Raw genomic sequence first — 18,585 nt, 5'->3', positions numbered from 1 at the left:
TGTTGGGAAGTTTCCATGGAGGCTGAGCTGTGCCATGTTTGGAGCACCAGGGGAGAGAGTGGGAGGGCAGGGAAGGGCTGTGGGGCCAGCGGGTGCCACCGCCAACCCGCCACCCTCACCAGCATGCCAGGGAGCAGCATGGGGCTCCCAAATTACCCGGTGTGTGCCCGGCTCCAGGGGTCACCAGGATGGAGGGTGCTGGAAGATGCCAGGGGGTGCCAGAGTGGCTCAGCCCCCAGACCTGAGCATCGTGTGGGTACAGGCATGGGGGTCCCTGGGCATGTGCCCGGTGAGGCAGCAGGGCCGGAGGGGCGCAGAGGCAGGCAGGCTGGCACTGGGCCTCCACTGCAAACCCTAACCTTATTTTCCCAGGTCCGACGCCAGTTTCCATGGAAACAGCCGGGAGCAGAAACGGGAACCAGAATCCAGAAATGTGAAGCTTTGAGCTCCAGTTCGCCTTCCTGGATTCCTGCTCCCCATGACCCCAGCTGGGTGCTGGCACCCACACTGCTCCCGCTGTGTGTCGGGGGGCAGGGCTGCCCCTCCTGGGCTTGGGGTGCTCCTGTGCCCGTGCAGGCTGCAGCACGCTGGGCACGGTGTGTGGGGGTGGGCATGGTGTCCCAGCTGGGATTGCAGGGGCTGCTGTGGGAAAGGGACACTGCAGGCAGGGACATTGCTGCCTGGGGACATTGCTGGCAGCCCCACGTTCAAACAACACCTGCACACATCTGTGTGCCAAGGTGTGCACAGGGCTGGGTGGGATGTTCGTGCCCGTGTGCTCTTGTGTGCACATCTGCTCTGTAGGTGTAACAGGGGTGGGGGCACCGTATGGATCAATGTGTGGTCTCTGTATTACTGGTTGGCACTGGGAAGACCCCGGTCCCAGGTTGTTTACCTGCCTTGGTGTCTCCATCCCCAGGATGCAGAGGGGCAGCACCAGCTGTCAGTGCATGCAGGGCCTGGGTGCTGCCCCAGTTCTGGCTGTGTGTGCATGACCAGGGGGAGCCCTGCTCAGCCTCCTGGGGCTGGGAGCCCCCTGGACCCTTCTGGGCATCTCCTGCCGAGGTGGAGCCTCTTGGGACACATCTGTGTCCTGCAAGGTCAGGCTCTGAGCTCGTTGCTGTGTCCATCCATCCAACCCATGCCATGCCCATCCAACCCGTGCCATGTCCATCCAACCCATGCCATGCCCATCCAACCCGTGCCATGTCCATCCAACCCGTGCCATGCCCATCCAACCCGTGCCATGTCCATCCAACCCGTGCCATGCCCATCCAACCCGTGCCATGCCCATCCAACCCGTGCCATGTCCGTCCATCCCATGCCATGCGATGCTGATCTACCCTGCACCTTCCCTGCTGCCCGCTGCCTCCTGCAGTCCCTCGGGCGTGCAGTGACCTGTGCCATTCCTTTGTGAGCAGCCAGCGCCAGTGCCCACAGCGTGGGACACCGGTGTCCCCCGGCACCTCCTGGCCGGTGCCAGGGATCTCTCAGTGCCACCCCGGTGCCAGCTGGCCCCGTCCTGCCCGCAGCACCCCGCTGCTCCCCACATGCCCGTTTCAGCGAGCTGCCAGCAGGCTGGGGCACGCCGCCGTGGCTACCAGGTCCCACCCCACCCCTGTGTGCTGTCCCCCTCCCCGTGGCACACCTCAGGGGTGACGGTGGCACCGCCACCACGCCGGTCCCCCCGCGGCGGCGCGCGGAGCCCGGGCGCTCCGCGATACATCATTTACCCACGGACAGGTATTAAGATACATTATGGATAACTCACGGAGAGAGACGCTATTAATAATACAGACACATACAGAGGGAAGAAAGTGCACACTTGATTTCCATGTTGCTACCAGGAGTTGTGAGGCTGGCTCTGGCTGCCTCTTCCCACACGTGACTGCAACACAGTGGGTAGCTGACAGCCCAGAGAGCCTGGCTTGGGGCCAGGAAAAAGCAGAAAACACAATGTCTGTGCATATCCTCTCTCTTAAAATAACACTCCAACACCGTCTGAGACGAATTAAAATAAGATCAGGAGCGGTCTCGCGAAGAGAGGAAGACGAAGAGGGAAAAGCCAGGCAGGGGAATGGCCGGAGCCGGGCGGCCTCAGCCCCTGGCGCAGATGGAGAGGGGGTGTTCTGCAGGGTTAGAGCTGGGAATAATTGAAGGGGAAAAAAACCCAAAGGAGAAGGAGAAGGCGAAGAGCGAGCAGCAGATGCCGTTTTTGGGAGGGGAGCGATGGCGGCGGCGCTGGCTGTCCGGCACATGGCTGTCCTTTGGAGGGGAGCCGGGCAGGGCGGGGGATGCGAGCAGCCTGCATGATGGAGAGCATCAGGAATTTCCTGCAGCTGAGGAACACACCAAATACCAGAATGCAAGAGCGAGCGGAGGAGAGCAGGGTGCCGGGAGGGAATGGGGAGGAGGAGGAGGGGGGATGCAAGGGCTGGAAATAACCGGCGGGGAGAGCAGCGAGGGCAGGGGGCAGCGTGTGGGGGTGACCTGGGGCTCTGGGGCTTTTTCCAGCTGTTTCCATGGATTTTTTTTTTTTTTTCTGCTTTTCTACACCCCATGGTGCCTCATGTGCCTGAATGGGGGTTTGGGATATTTTGTGAGTTTTATGTCTTTCCTCCCTTCTTTCCTCCCTCTTCCCCCTGGTTATGTGTGATCAGTGATAGCCAGGCACAGGGGTCCCACAGACCCCTGGCTGCCCCTAGGGCAGGATCCGGGCTTGGGGAGCCCAGAGCAGCCTGGGGAGTGAGCACATCCCTGCAGAACGGTGTCCCAAGGAGAGCGGGGGCCCTTTTGGGGGGACCCTCCGTGTAGGCAACGAGGTCAAAGGCTGCCCCCGGAGCCGCGGCAGCGCCTCCCACACGTGCAACGGGTTTGCCAGGCTCTCCCTGACCATGCTCCTGCTTTTCCCCGGGCCAGGCTGGATGAAACACAGCAACCCAAGCCTCCTGAGGCTGGTCTTGCATCCAGGTGCAGCCCGACCTCTCCCTCCTCCTCCCTCTCCTCCTCCTCCTCCCCGGCCACCCCTAGCTTCCCCCTGCATCCCGCTCCTGGCTGCATCCAGCCCTGGCTCCCCCGGGGATGCTGGGGGGCCGGAGGGGAGGGGGGATCAGAGAGGGCATCTTGCACTGCCGGATCCAGGTAGCCAGAAGGTCGCACTGAAAATCTGGAAGTGGAGTTTGGAGCTCAGCAGAGCGGTGAAATCCGTCTGGCTTTAGGGCAGAGAGGAGCAGGAGGAAGGTGGGAGATGCAGTGAAGGGAGCAGGAGGGGAGGGGCTGTGTCCCCTCACCTTGGGGTGCGGGGTGTGCCCAGGTCGGTGCCGTGCCCCAGCTGGGGCTGTGCCAAGCATCACTGCGGAGCAGGCTGGGGATATCTGGGAGACAGAGGGTGATGAAGGGGAGACAGCAGAGCCCGAGCGAGGGCTGGAGCCCATCCCGGTGCCGGAGGCTTCGCAGCCCCTCAGCAGGCGCCTCCCGATCCCAGCGGTCCAGGCCGGGGGTCCCCGGGCGCTGACCCTCACCTGCCGGGCCGGGCTCATTAGCACTTCCAACCTCCCCGAGCAGGGGGTCAGGGAGCAGCCGCCGGGGGCGCGGGGAGAGGCTGGAGGGGCTTTGTGTGGGCTGGCAACCCCCATCGCCCTGCTCAAGGGAGCCCGGAGCCGTCCCAGCTCCCGGGGCTCGGGGGGGCCAGAAGGGATCTGACAGGACAGTGCTGGGGGGTGCCCACACCCACTGCTGCTCCCGCTGTGTTTGCTCCTTCCCCTCCCCGCCAAATCACCCCATTGCTGTCACTGCAGGCCCTGTTCTGGGTGCGGGGGGTGCCCGTGCCACTGCCCTGTCCCTCCCTGCCCTGCATGCCAGCAATCCCTCCAGCACGCCTTTGCTCTCCAGCCTGGAGGGGTAAGAGGGGTCCTGCCGAGGTGCAGAGGGACAGGACTGCAGCTGGGGGGGGTCTGGCAGCCTGGGACCCCTGCCTGGGCAGTGAACCTGGGCACGAGGGGCTGCCATGCCCGGTGCCAGCCTGCCTGGCTGGGAGGGGCGAAGCCTCTGCTCCCCCCAGAGCTGGGCCATTTCTTCTTAGGCATCAGCTGATTGCCCTCTCTGCAGTCGGGGTGCTGGGGGGCGATCCTGTCCCCCAAATCTCCCAGCTGTGCCTGCCTGGCACGGGGCAGGGCTCCCATTGTTTGGGGTGGGTGCTCTCGTGGCACCTTCGCTCGCACCACGGGGCCCAGGGGCTGCCCTGGCGAGGGACACTCGGGGTGCTGTGCCCTCAGCGGGGGACAAGGTGGCGTTTCCCCCCCGCAGACCGCAGGGTGCCCCACTCCCCAGCTGCCCCCCCGCAGATGCCTTTGCGTGGGGGCTGGCGGCAGGCGGGGAGGGGGTGGGAATACTGGCTGGAGCGAGTCTGAACCTGGCATCTGTCGAATGTCACCTTACCCAGACAGTCTGTGCTTCCCTGTCTCCATATCAACCGTTCTGCTCCAGCCACCTGCGGGGGGGTGGCAGGAGCGTCTTTGGGAGGAGGGGATTCGCCGCTCCCCTTCCCTCCCCTGCTGCCCCCCGGATGCCAGACCCTGGCTGTAAATCATGGGAGCTGGGGGTGACCCCGGTGCTCGCGGCTTGGTGACCCCCCCATGACACTGTCTGGCTCCACCGTGCCTCAGTTTCCCTCGCCGGGTGCAGCTGTGGCGCAGGGGGGATGCTGGGGCTTGCTCCACCCCAGCCGGGCCGCGAGGGCCTCTTGCAGGAGCTCGGCATTTTTCCCTGGGCTTGTCCCTCTTCCCTGCGAGCAGATGTTCTCACCCTCCTCCCGGGACAGCGCCTGCCCCGCACCTGGACAGCCTGGGGCAGGGACCGGGGACATTCCCAGCGCCCTCCCGTGGCTGTGCCACCCGCCAGGGCCCGGCTGCAGGGAGGGCCACCCTTCCCACCCGGGTGAGCTGTGGAGCCCCAAAGGCAGCGGGAGCTGAGCCCAGTGTGGGGCAGGGGGTGGTGGCACCAGGGCGTGGGGTTGTGGGGGTGCTGGAGCCTTTTAGGGGTGCTGGAGCCTTTTTGGGGGTGCTGGAATGTTTGGGGAGATGCTGGAACCTTTTGGGGGTGCTGGAATGTTTGGGGAGGTGCTGGAGTATTCGGGGAGGTTCTGGAGCTTTGGGGGTGAGCGTGCTGGTCTGTTTGTGCAGATGCTGGAGCATCTCCAGAGGCACTGGAGCATTTGCCATGGGGGAGATGGGGTATAGGGGGGGATGCTGGAACATTTGGCATGTTGGAGTACTTGGGGTGGGGACACTGAAGTGTTGGATGGATGCTGGAGGACTTGGAGAAGTGCTGGAGCATTCGGGAGGCTCCGTGTGGAGCATGGGGGCAGTGCTGGAGACTTTGGGGGGTGCTGGAGCATTTGGGGAGATGCTGGAGCATTTGGGGAGGTGCTGGAGCATTTGGGGAGGTGCTGGAGGACACAGGGAGATGCTGGAGCGCTGAGGCCAGGGCTGGGCACCTGTGGGCACAGCATGGGCTGCTGGCAGGCATGGGTGGCACCCCCTGGGGCCCATGGGTGCTGCTCCTGGGCCATGTGAAGGCTGCTCGGGTGCCCTGGGGAGGCTCAGGGCGGGGAGGACACACGGACAGGAGGACAGACACAGCAGCGCTCCCTCCTCCCCAGCCATGCTCCTGCAAGTGTGTAATTTCACCACAGTGCCTAAACGAGGGACAGAAGTAAATTGACCTTTTCACCCGTTTTCCTACCAGGGGGATTATAGCCTGTTTCCTGTTAAATCTCTCCAAGAACTGGCTCCATCCTGCTCGGGGAGTGGGGCGGGGAGGGGGGACAGACACCCACCCAAAGTGGGGGCTTTAATTTCCCTCCTCATCCCCCTGCACCGAGCCTTTTCCACCCCATCCCATCGCTCCACCACCTCTCATCTCATTAAAGTCTTCGGGGTGATTTCACCAACCCCGGGCAAAACCAACGTGGAAAAAATTGCTGGGAGGAAGGAACCGAAGGCGGAGAGTGATAAATATTGAAAGGGTGGGATTTCGATGTAGGCTGCAACAGCTGTGCCGGTTACAGTGTCACACTATCTCTCCACAGGTTTACTGACCCATTTCCATTCACACGGCTGCCAGTATCTTAGCAACTGCAACAGTCCCCCAAGAACAGGCATATTGCCTGCTATTAGTGACTGCTGCAACTGTGTCAAGGTTAGCTCTCTCCCTCCAAGCCCTGCCGGGTTTGTTTTTCGCCCAAAGCCAGCACAGTCTGTTCGGTGACATTCCCCCGGCAGCCATCCGGGGTGCTGGGTGTTCATCTCGGCCGTGGAGAGCTGGAGGGGGTGTGGGATGGGCTTGTGGGGCTGGGGGGATGAGGGTTTGGGTGCCGGGAGGGCTCAGGGTGTGGGTTTGGGCACTGGGATGGAGCAGGATGCGGGGTGGGGTGCCCCGGGAGGTGCTGCAGGGTGTTGGTGACGGGGTGGGGTGCAAAGTGTGCCCCCAAAAATGGGACCATTGCCACCTAGTTGGGTGTCACTGTCACCCCTGTGCGACCCTGAGAGCCTGGGGAGGGCTGGGGGCTGCGCTGCTCCCACTTGGGTGCTGGGAGTCCATCCTTTCCATGAGGAACGCCAGCAGGGCTGGAGTGGCTGGTGGGGTGGGTGGGATGTGGAGCTGTGTGGTGGGATGGGGCAGGAGGCAGGATGAGGTGGTGGGATGGGGCAGGATGAGGTGGTGGGATGGTACAGGATGCAGGATGGGGTGGTGGGATGGGGCAGGATGAGGTGGTGGGATGGTTCAGGATGGACGTGGAGCTGTGCAGTGGGATGGTGATGGATGGGGCAGGAGGTAGGATGGGATGTGGAGCTGTGTGGTGGGATGGTGGGATGGTACAGGATGCAGGATGGGGTGGTGGGATGGGGCAGGATGAGGTGGTGGGATGGGGCAGGATGGACGTGGAGCTGTGCAGCGGCATGGTGCAGGATGCAGCTCTGGGTGGTGCAGTGGCTGGGATGCACCTTGGCTGGTAGGATGGATGAGGATGCGCTGCTGGATGGTGGATGGAGCAGGAGGTGGGGCTGGGTGTGCTGGGAGGTGCTGCAGGGTGCTCAGGAGGTGTGGGGTGTGTAATGTGACCCCAAAGAGGAGTGTTGTCACCCAGCTGGGTGTCAGCATCATCCCAGCCTCGGCAATCACCTGGACTGGGGCCTGCACTGGTCCCAAGGGGTGTCACAAGCTGGATTCGCCTCCTCCTGTGCCCTCAGGGGCTCAGCACTCCGCTGGGCATGGGCAGGGGGTGGCACGTGTCCCTGGTGGCACCAGGGGCTTGGAGGACAAGGCCCCTCTGTCCAGGCACCTCCACACACCGGGCTGGGACAGCAGTGCCACGTGGGTGACATCCACTGTCACCGTCTCTGTTCCCACAGCCCTGGCCCTGAGGGGGGCAGCGAGTGAGAGAAGGGACCTGTGGTCCCTCATTGTCCCCAAAATCTCTGCGAAATTGAGGTGACTGAACCCCCACGGCAGGGAGAAGCCGAGCAGCCGGTGCCTCCCCAAAACAGCCCACGCAGGGAGGGAAACTGAGGCACGGGGCCCCTCTCCCGGCAGGCAGAGCCCCCCTGGGAGCTGAGGAGCAGCGGGGCGGCTGCTGGGGGGCCAGGGGGGTCCCACTGCCCCACCCCAGCCCCATCCCCGGCAGCCCTGCAGACAGCAGGCTCCACACCGGCACGGCCACGGGGACGGCTGCGAGGGAAGCCACAAAAATGATTTAAGGGGCTGGCGGGATTGATTTATTAAGAACAATTAAAAGCGCTAAATACGCTTAGCTCAGCCAGACACCGAGCAGGGAGCCTGGGGGGAGAGACCTGTCTGCAGGATGCGGCAGCAGGGCCCTGGTGGCAGCGCTGGGGGACAGAGCCACGCGGGGCTGGGGCCGCGGGGCGAGGACAGGGCTGCTGCTGGAGTGGGGTGCAGCACCCGCGGCTGGATCTGCCTCCAGGGTGGATTTGGGCCCAGGGATGAGTTTGCATCCAGGGATAAATTACCGCTCCGGGATGGATTTTCGCCCAGGTGTGCGTCTGCACCCTGCAGTGGGATGGATTTTCACCCAGGGATGTGTTTGCATCCAGGGATGAACAGGCACCCGGGGATGGGTTTGTGTCTAGGAGCGGGTTTGTATCTGGAGGTGGGTTTGTATCCAGGGGAGGGGTTCAGCCAGCCATGGGTTTGCACCCTGCAGTGGGATGGATTTGCATCCAGGGGAGTGTTTGCACTCCAGCTGGAAGCCATGGAAGGAATGCCAGGGACCAGGAGGCCCCCAGGCAGTGCTGACTGAGGAGCTGTTTGCAGGCAGTGCCAGCTGCAGGATGCCCTCAGTGAGCTGTACTGGGCAGGGTGTGGCTGTCCCAGTCTGACAGTGCCATCCTGGCAGCCCTGGCACAAGGGTTCCCCACCAATGGGCACCCACGAGGCTGACACGAGCGTGGGTCCAAGGAGCTCCTGGAGCAGAAATTCCGGAGTGTTGTGACATCTGCAAACCTGCATCCCGCACAGGAAACCCCAGCCGAAAGTCCTTGGAGGCTGGGAGAGTCCTTGGACGTGTCCAGACCTGCCCAGCCCGGCTCCTCCCAGGCACCAGCGGCGGCTGGGGGGGCACGGGGGGAGCTGGGCTCTCTCTGGGCTCCCCAGGCAGGATGGGCTCCAGCCAGCAGTTCTGTGTCCCTGCCGGGGTGTTGGGATGCCAGGAAGGGGGGCAGAGGGCTGTGCCCTGCGTTTTTCCAGTCCCAGTGGCTGCCTGCAGTGGGAGCACTGGTTTTGTACACATTTCCTACCGCCGGGCAGGATCCCTCCCCTTCACTGAGCTCACCAGGCTGGCTGCACTTTGCACGGGCTCCAGGGGATGCCCCGGCACCCTGGGATGCCGAGCCATGTTCCCTTCCTCCCCTTCACCCCCCCAGGGCTGTCAGGGAGGTGGCGTCAGGTTTTTAGGTTTGGGTTCAGGTGCCCCAAACCTCCTTCAGTCACCTCCCCTTGGGGCCGGATGTGCCCACGTCCCCTTCGTTTGTGTCCCTGTGCCATGAGCCACGCTGGGCACCTCCTGCTCACCAAAACCCACAGTGTCGGAGGGGGCCCCTGCCCTGGCCCCCCGGACAGGAGCCCCGGGAGTCAGGAGGGGCTGGGAAAGGTGGGAATGGGAACAAAAGGCCCGCGGAACGGCTGCAGGGGCGAGCAGAGCCGGAGGCATTCTGCTGACCCCGCTGTGCCGGCCCCGCCGCCCCCACCCGCTCCTGCCCACGTCAGCGCTTCCCGGCAGCGCTCCCAGGTCCACCTGGAGCTGCCTGGGAGCTGGGAAAGCCATTTCTGCCCCTGCCCCGGTGCCTAGGCCTGTGCCAGCCCTGCCAGAGCCTCCCGGGGCGGGTGGGTGCTCATGCCCTGTGCCCAGCCCTGGGGTCGTGTGTCCTTTGCCGTGAGGATGGAGCCGCGGTGAGGTGTGCCGTGTTGGGGTGCCGGGTACCCCCGTGCACCCCGCTGTGCCTGTGGGGACAGTGGCTGGGCACAGAGCTGGGCAGAGCTGGCCAGGGATGGCGGTGGAGGAGGTGACCAGGGATGGAAGTGGCCGGGGGTGAGGCGACCCTGCCCAGCGGCCCTGGCACAGCATCTGCCTCTGTGCTCTGCACAGCGACGGGGACAAAGCCAGAGCCCGTGGGACGCGTGGGCTGCCCACGGTCACCAGCTGGGACATGCAGCGCCTCCCAGAGCCGTGCCAGCGGGGCAGTGGCAGCGCTGGGGACACTCGGGACAGTGTCCCCATCCCAGCGGTGGGGCGGCCCCAGGACACTCGGCCCTGCGTGCCCGGCTGCGCTCCCGCCGCCGGCTGCCCAAGGGTTAACGAGAGTTTGCTGCTCCTGCAGACAATTAGTGACATCTTTGCTGACAACGCCACACTGAGCCTCCGCCGCCTCCCCGGCAGCACCGGCCCGGCCGCCCCCGCGCCCCCCGCGCCCCTCTCGGCCGCCTGCCCTCGCCCCCGGCCCCGGCCCCGGCCCCGCGCCCGGCGGCGCTCGGCAGCGGCGGCACCGCAATCCCGAGCGGAGCAGCCGGCTCCCCTCGCTGCCCTCTGACCCGCTGTTGCTGTGGAAACTGCATCCCACGTAGGATTATGGAGCCGGAATCTGCAGGCTCCAAACCCCTCCAAATCCAGGCGGTCACCGGGGCCCCCCCGCCCGCGGCGCCTGCGGGTGCCCGCAGGGTGCCTGGTGTCCCCAGTGGGTGGCACCTGGGCACCGGAGGAGGTGGCAGCAGCGCTCCTGCGTCCCCTGGTTTGCACCCGCTGGCTGGAGATGTCACGGTGTCACCACGAGGCCGGCAGTGACCCTGGCCCATGTGCTCCCTTGTGCCATCGCCTGAGTGCCATCTCCCTGAGTGCCATCCCTGCGTCTCAGGGGGACAGGGTGGCCAGCTAGCAGGACCCTCACCCTCAAACAGCGCCCTGGGAATGGGGGTCCACACCAAGGACCCATCCCCAGCACCTCTGAGGCAGCAGCAGGAGCTGGGCACCCACCAGGGACCCCCAGACCCGCAGGGACAGGCAGCGTGGGTCCCCCACGGGGGAAGGGGTGGGCACAGGGGAGAGCAGAGCCTGTTTGGGGAGCTCTGTGGGCTGCGCTTGTGTCTCAGCATCTCTCCTGCCACCCGAGGAGGTAGGAGCTGAATTAATCGCGATCAATTAGTGCTGCTTGCAGTCCCTGGCTCCCTCCCTGCACCGGCTTTGTGCCGTCGCACCCAGCCAGGGGGGCCCGGTGTCCCCCCAGCACCCGTGTGCCACCGGGACCGCAGCCCCTGCGCACCTCCAGGTGGGGACAGGGAACACGCAGGGCGTCCCCCAGCCCATGCGCCCACCAGGAACGTTCCTGCCCTAGAATTTGGTGGAGGGGATGAGGAGGGGGCTGCACGAGCCCCTCGAGGCAGCTGTGCCAGGCTGCAGAGGGGTGCCGGGGTGTCCGGATCCTGCAGGATACTGCAGCAAATGCCCTGCAATCTGCAGCCGGATGAATCCCACCTTCCTTCCCCCGCAACGTGCTGCCCTGGGCTACAGCTAATCTATTGTGCGCTGGGCTGCAGCCAGCACAAGCTGCAATACAGTAAATCCTTCTGCAGTATCCTGCAAGGGGACCGAGCCCAGCCGCAGCCGCCCGCCGCCGCCAGACAAAGACGGGGGGCCCCCGCGGGGATGGGGCGCAGGGGAAGAGGGCACCAGGGGTGCCAGGACCCCTGGCGTCGTGCCGGCGAAGACGGGAGAATGAAGCCCTTGAGCAGGGTGGGAAGTTCTCCGGGGAGTTTTGGGTGGTGCTGAGCATTCTCCTGGCCCCCCAAATCTGCGGGTAGGGAGACGCTCAGTCCCCTGAGTTTGGGTTTTCCCGAAATGTTGTCACCACCATCTTCCCCTAGGGGTCCCGATGGGATGCAGGGGTTTCCACGCCCGCCCTTCCCATGTGCATGGTGCATCCTTCCCTGTGCCTCAGTTTCCCCACCAGTACAGGGCCACCAACCCCTCAGCCCCCTCCCTCAAGCAGGCTCCATCACATGTGAGTCCCACTGCCCTTTTCCGGGGGATTTTGCCTGGATACTGTCATTATGGCTGTTATTACTATTATTATTATTATTGGGATGTTGGTGGGGCTCTGCGGCTCTGCCGGACCCGTCTTTGGCGAGCGAGGCATCCTTCAAAGGGAAGGCGCTCCGTCACCGCCCCACAGCAGCTGCGTTCTCCTCAATTAGAAGAGGTAATGAAGCAATTTATGGGCATCTACAAAGTGATGTGTGAGTGACAGGCTGTGTACGATCCGCGCCGGGGCTCTGCCGGCAAGTTGTGTTCTTCCAATTTTAATGGAGAGCTCCCCGGCGAGGGGGGAGAGCAAACATTGGTGTGTCTGGAGGTGTGTGTGCTCCCCGGGGCTGCCTCGGTGTGCCGGGGCGGCGTGGGTGGCTGCAGAGAGACCTGGGTGCCCCAGTCCCCCTCCCTGGGGAGCCTGAGCCGCGGTGTAACCGGAGATGGGGGCAGCTGGGCGGGGGCCGAGCCCGGGGCTGGGCACCACAGGACGCCTGGCTCCTCTGGAATAGTTGGCTGCAGCTCCCTGCTCCCATCAGCACCCCTGGCACTGCCCACCCTGCTCCTGCCTCAGTTTCCCTGTCGCTATCCATGTCCTCACTGCACGGGGGACACCCTGAGCACTGGAGGAGTGCCCACCCTGCTCCTGCCTCAGTTTCCCTGTCGCTATCCATGTCCCCGCTGCATGGCACTGGCAGACCCCTTCTTCACACCCCCAGATTTTGGGGGACCACCGTGGCCTCTCAAGGGGGGAGGGTGAGTTGTGTTTTGGGGTCAAGCCCCAGCGGCTCCCACTGGCACCCCCAGGGTGTGGGATAGGGGTGTGCAGTGCTGTGCTGGTGTTTTGGGTGCCTGGGGGGTCCCTGCAGCTGCCATGTGCTGCCGTGGGGTGTTGTACCTCAGGCAGGTGTGACCCCGAGTCCAGAGGTGGGTGCTGCACCTCCAGGTGCTGGCCCACCCGTCTGTGTACCTGCAACACAGGTGTGCACCCATCAGCGCGCTCACTAGGGCCTGCGCGTGTTCCTGTGCCTGTCTGTGTGTACCTGTACACGCCTGGCACATGTGTGACCCACCCGTGTGCAGCTGGTGCCCACAGGTGTTCCTGTGCCTGTGTGTACGTGTGCATGCCTGGCACATGTGTGACCCACCCGTGTGCAGCTGGTGCCCACAGGTGTTCCTGTGCCTGTGTGTACCTGTACACGCCTGGCACATGTGTGACCCACCCGTGTGCAGCTGGTGCCCACAGGTGTTCCTGTACCTGTGTGTGCCCACAGTGCTGTGTGGCCTGTCTGCACACGTGTGTGCAAACCCTCCCCCTGCGTGTACCTGTGCCACACCTGCCCGTGCACACCCCCTTGTGTGCATTCAGGGTTGTCAGCGGGTGCACCGCCTCCATTCCCGCATGTTTTGGGGTGCCAGGCCGCCGGCGCTGTGGGGCAGGGGCTGCCCCCGCCTCCCCACAGCCCTGCCCCATCACGCCGCTGTTGGCATCGCCCCCAGCCCAGCTCGGCCCCAGCCGGCCGCATCTCCCAGGAAACAGGATCCACAGCCAGGAGTTTCCGCTCAACTCGTGTGTGCCTCCCACAAAAAAAAAAAAAAAAAAAAAAAAAAAGGAAAAAAAAAAGAAAAAGAAAAAAACCCACCCTGACACCAGCACGGCCGTTAATCCTGCCCGGCTCATTCTGCTTTTCTTGTCTAGCCAGTTTCTAAAATTGGCCAAGGGAGGCAACTGGCTGCTCTCCCCCCACCCAGACCCCCCCTCGGTCCCCACCTGGTGCCCCCGGCGCGGTGTCAGCACCTGGGCCCGTCACCCCATGGGCTGGGGTCGGCGGCCCTGGTGCCCGGCGCGGGTGCGGGTGGGCACCAGCGGACCCAGGCCCCGGTGGGCGCATTGTCCGCACCCTCCCTCCCGGCGGGCGCCCCCGTGCCGCCCCGGGCAGCCCCCCAGCCCCAGCGCCGGGGGAGCACGGCTGTGCCGAGCGAGCTCTCGGCACGGGCACGCGTCCATCTGGCGCCTTCCAAATGTTCCTGGCCTCGCAGGATCCCGGCTCCGCTTGGCGTTAACCCGCGGCGCCCCGGCGGGGAGCGGGGGGCGCCGGCCATCGCCGCTGCCACCCCCGGCCGCCGCCAGCGGGGTCTCGGGGGGCTGCGCGGCTGCCCGGGGTGCCGCTGCTGGGCTGGGGGCTGGCGAGGGCGGGCAGCGGAGCCCCCTCCCCGCGGGTGTTACTTGACCCGGCGTGGCCGGCGCTGGGCAGGGACGCACCGGGGCTGTGAGTCATGCTGTGGCTATAACGGGGAGCCCGGGAGGGGGGCCGCCACCATCTGCGCGGCCTCGGGGCTGCCAGCACCCCGCGGGGGCCCTGGGGTGCGCTGCCCGCGCCGGGCACAGCGCCCCGTGGCACCGCCGGGAGCGCCGGGGAGCGCCCGGTGCCCCGAGCTGGCACCCCAGCGAGGCGAGCCGGGGTGTCCCGCATCCCCCCGCAGGCAGGGACAGGGCAGAGGAGGGGGCCCGGGGGCTGCTCGCCTCCCGCGCCGCTCGACGGGGCGGGGGAACAAAGCTGGCACCGAGGGAAGAGCTAAATTTAGCCGCTCTCCCTGCTAGCTCCGAGCTGCGGCGCTGGGCTCCAGCCGGCCGAGGTGCCACCGTCGCTGCGGTCCATCTGCCGAGCCGCTCCTGGAGCCCCCCAGGCCAGCAGGGGGTCAGAGCCCTGCACGGCCGAGGGAGCCGGGCGATGCCGCGGGGGTCCCCTGAGCCCCCCGCACCCAGGGCAGCGGGGTGCCCACGCTCGTGGGGTGGGGGAGAGGGTCCTTGCAGAGGGAAGGGGCTCCCGACTGCCGGGATGGGCGATGGCTGGGTGGGATGGCCGCTGGAGGGGGACTGGTTGTTGTGGGGAGATGGTTTCTTGCGGGGGAGATGGGCGTTACAGGGAGATGGTCTTTGAGGGGTAGTCATTGAGGGGGAGATGGTCATTAGGGGGAGATGGTCATTAGGGGGAGATGGTCCTTGCAGGGGAGACAGCTTCTTGTGGGGGAGAGGATCACGGCAGGCAAGATGGTCATGGCAGGAGAGGTGGTCCTTGTGGGGAAGGTGGTGCTTGAAGGCAACGTGGCCCTTGCAGGGGAGAGTCCTTGCAGGGCAGATGGCTTGTGGGGGAAATGGCCCTTGCAAGAGAGATGGTCCTGGCAGGGGAGATGGTCAGTGGCCATTGCAGGTGAGGTGGCTGTTTAGGGGAGATGGTTTCGTGCAGGGAAGATGGTCCTTGCAGGGAAGGTGGTCGTTTCAGGATAGATCATTTCTCCTGAGGGAGATGGTCCTTGCAGGGGAGATGGTTTCTCCAAGGGAATTGGTCCTTGCAGGGGAGATGGTTTCTCCAAGGGAATTGGTCCTTGCAGGGGAGATGGTTTCTCCAAGGGAGATGGTGCTTGCAGGGGAGATGGTTTCTTGCAGGAATAGGAGCCTGACCAGGCCTCCCCAGCCCTGCCCACCTCAAGGGCACCGTGCCACGTTCTGGGGCTGGGGGCTGAGCCCATCACGGGTGCCACAGGACCCCAGGCCTGGAGGAAGCCCCCAGCTCCAGGAGAGCCCAGTGGCACACCCAGGGCCAGCCCAGGAGAAGGGCCGTGTCCCCTGAGCCAGCACTGTCCCAGCAGCAGGGGGGTGTCCCGGGGGTCCCTGCTGCCAGGAGCAGGGGGATTGCAGGGAAGTGAACTCCCACCAGGAATGAACACCCTCCTGCAGCTCTGGTTATGAGGAGATGTCAGGACCTTTGGCACCCCTCGATTATAGCCCAGTGGCCTTGGACCCCCCTCCCAGTGCCAGGGCAGTCTGAGCCTGCCCTGGGGATGTGACACCCGGGCATGGCGTGAGAGGGCAGAACCCAGGTGGGTTTGCCCCGCTTGCCAGCCAATCCCTTCTGGCACTGCAGTCCCTGAGCATCCCCGCAGTGCAGGGCAGGGACAGGGCCCCTCACCAGCGCCCTGCTCGGGGGGCACCCCAAAACAACCTCCCACAGCCCCACAAAGGGAGCTGGCGGCCAAGCAGCTCGCCTGGACCCGTTACCTAAGATGAAACCCAGGCGCCATCTGCTCCATCTCCTAATTAAGAGCATGGCAGAGGAGTCAGGGCAGCGGGAGGACGTGGTGATGGCAGGGGGGATGTGACAGCGGGGTTCCAGCCATGGGGTGACAGCTGAAGGAGGGGTCAGGGCTGCCTGCAGGCGCTGTGTGCCCCAGCACCCATCTGTGCCCACCCTTCTGGACCCCCGGCTCTTGCCCTGCTCCCAGCCCCGGGGTGGGGGGTCCCCAGGGTGGGTGGGGGCTCTGGGAGCTGCCGGGGGTTCCCAGAGAGGACCCCAAACACCCCTGGCGCTGGTGGGTGCCCCTCCTCGGAGGAGGGCAGGCTGCTGGCAGGGGACGAGGTGCGGGAGGAGGAGGAGGGAGCAGGACCCGGTGCTTTGGGGTCCGCGGTGCTGAATTAGAGGGGATGTGGCGGCCGGCCCGGAGGGGGTGAGCGCGGAGGGACCCCCCGCGCGGCTCAGGGAGGAGGTGGCCGCTGGGGGCTGGCTGGGGAACACGGAAACCCTCGGCGAGCGCCTGCCAGGAAGCTGTCACTGGAGGGGATTTTCCATTGGTGTCAGCAGGCGCAGGACGGGCTGGGGGGAACTCGTGGGGCGGGGGTTGGGGGCGCCTGGGAGGGGGCCAGGGGGGTGCGAGGGACGGGGCGCGGAGGGCACAAGCTCCCCGGTGCCCCAGGGCTGGGGGGTCGGTGGGCAGGGGAGCTGCGCCCCCGTGATGAGCGGGAACGGGGGAGGAAAACCACCACGGTGCGAGGGAGAGGCACCGCCACGGCGTCCCCGTGTGCGACACCAGTGGGACACCCCCGTGCCACTCGGGGGGGCAGGCAAGGCACCCCTGGCAGGCCAGCTGTGCCCAAGGACACGGCTGACAGCAGGAACCGGGGGGAGGGGGTGCGCTCAGGGCCACCCCGACCCTGGCAGCGCCCCGCGGTGCCCGGGGACCCCCGAGGCGTGGGGGCAATGGGGGGGCGCGGCCGGGCACGGGGCCCGGCGGGGCGGGAGGCGTGGGGCCAGCGTGTCCCCATCTGTGTGGCGGCTGTGTCCCTGCCGCCTGCCTGTCTCCCGGTGGCATCTCCGGCCCCACCCTGACGTCTGGGTGGCCTCGGAGCCGGGCACCAAACCACGTCCGTGTCCTGCGGGGCCATCCCTCCATCCCCCCGCCGCCACGCCGGTGCCAAGCCGCCCCTCCGTGCCCGCCCTGTGCCAGCGCCGCGGGCCGGGGCTGCGGGCCAGCAGCCTCGGGGGGGCTGGGGGCGCCTGCAGCCCCCTGCACACTCATGCTGCCACCCCACAGCACCCTTCCCACCCTGTCTGGGGGGACTGGGGAGGTGGGGGACATGCTGCCCGCTTGGACGGGGCTGGGAGCAGCCTGGTGCTGGGAAGGGGTCCCCGGCCGTGGCAGGGGGCTGGAAGGAGATGGGCTTTAAGGTCCCTTCCAGCCCAAACCATTCCATGATTCTGATTCCTCTCGCCGCCAACCTCCGTCAAGCCTGAAACCGTTAAACTAATTAAAGCTTTGCAGCAGCAGGATTAAGCCCGGGCAGGGGAGGTGGGAGCCCAGGTAGTCGATTAGTTCACCAGGCGAGGATATTGGATTTCTGCGAGGCGAGTCAGCAGTCTTCGGGGGCTGTTATCTTTGCAGGGCTGCGGGGTCAGGAGGTGGGAAGCGGAGGTGACTGCAATCTCGCCCGCTTCATCCCCCCGCTCTTCATCCTCACCCCCCCGGCCCCGCCGCAGCACCCGGCCTGGCCGGCTCTCCCCCGCCCGCGGCGCCCATCTCTATCTCTGCTTCTCCCTCCGTCCCTCCTCGCTTGTGTGGTCTCGGCTGGTGTTTTGTAACCAGGGAGGAGAAAAAAAAATTAAAAGAAATTTTTAAAAAAAGGGAAAAATAAAAAAAAAAAAAAGGGAAAAGGCCCTACCCCTGGCGAGGAAGCCAGGAATGGCGAGGTCCGGAGAGCCTAATGGGAAACATGTGGCGGCTGCCTGGGGCTGAGCGGGGAGGTGAAAGTGAGCGCGGCGGCGCGGCGAACATCCCGGTGCGCCCCGCTGCCCCCGCAGCCCCTCCCCGCACAGCCCCCTCCCAGCGCAGCCCCCTCCCCGCACAGCCCCCTCCCCGCACAGCCCCCTCCCCAGCGCCGTGCGGGTCCCACCTGCGCTGCGCCCCGCGCTGGGTGGGTGGGTGGGTGTTCGGGGGTGCAGGTGGTCCCCTGGTGCTCTGCAGGGTGGTTGGCACGGGGCGAGGGCGGAGTCGCGGCGCACGGAGTGTCCCCCGCGTGTCACGGACGCGTGGGCCCCGTGGGACCGGGAGCAGGAGCGGGACACGGGCGGTGCGGGGCGAGAGCCGCGACCTGTGCCCAGCGCCGGCGGCACCCGGCCCCGCACACCGGGGCTGAACGTGGGTGGTGGCGTGGCCAGCGACCCCCGCGCCCCGCTGGGGACCCCGCAGTGTTTGCACAGCTCCGTGCGCCACGGACACACCGGGGGACGGCGGCGCAGAGCTGGGGGGATGCATCCCGACACCCCCGACAGCCCCCGAGACCCCGAACTCCCCGAGCAGCGGGGACCAGCTCTCGGCGGCTGTTCTGGAAAAGCTCCCGTTTGTTTCCTTCCTGCCTGCCTCCCCTCCGACAGCTCCCTGGGCACACCAGCAGCCTCAGCAGAGACGAGACCGGTCTTTCTAGCACATATTTTCCTGCTCCACATAGCCCTTGGTGTAACTTTACACCGAGGTGCCCGCAGCTCCGCGGTGCCAGCGCTGCGCCCAAAGGCTGGCGGGGAGACGGGGAAAGGGGGGGATGCGGATGGACTGACAGGTTTGAATTCTCTTTCCCTGCCTTGTTGATAAGTTGTCACGCTAATCCAGACACCGGGAAGAGCCTGGATCACGCCGAGCGGCTGCGTGTGTGTGTCTGCGGG

The 18,585-nt window shown here is 65.8% G+C and overlaps 1 protein-coding gene across 7 annotated transcripts in view; it reads left to right on the top strand.

The window, feature by feature from the left end:
- Positions 1 to 18,585, top strand: part of AHDC1 (AT-hook DNA binding motif containing 1) — a 51,779-nt gene that overhangs the window by 22,660 nt on the left and 10,534 nt on the right. For 3 of the 7 annotated variants that reach the window (XM_064398678.1, XM_064398679.1, XM_064398680.1), the window contains one exon: positions 6,089 to 6,198. The exons of the other annotated variants lie outside the window; for them this stretch is intronic. The gene's annotated coding sequence lies outside the window, so the exon portion shown is untranslated. The remainder of the gene's footprint in view (positions 1 to 6,088; positions 6,199 to 18,585) is intronic. 7 annotated transcript variants of the gene reach the window in all.

This window comes from Passer domesticus, chromosome 24, assembly GCF_036417665.1.
Source record: "Passer domesticus isolate bPasDom1 chromosome 24, bPasDom1.hap1, whole genome shotgun sequence".
NCBI classification, from domain to species: Eukaryota; Metazoa; Chordata; class Aves; order Passeriformes; family Passeridae; genus Passer; species Passer domesticus.
Note: the sequence above shows the minus strand (reverse complement) of the source record. Positions and strands in the feature narration are given on the sequence as shown.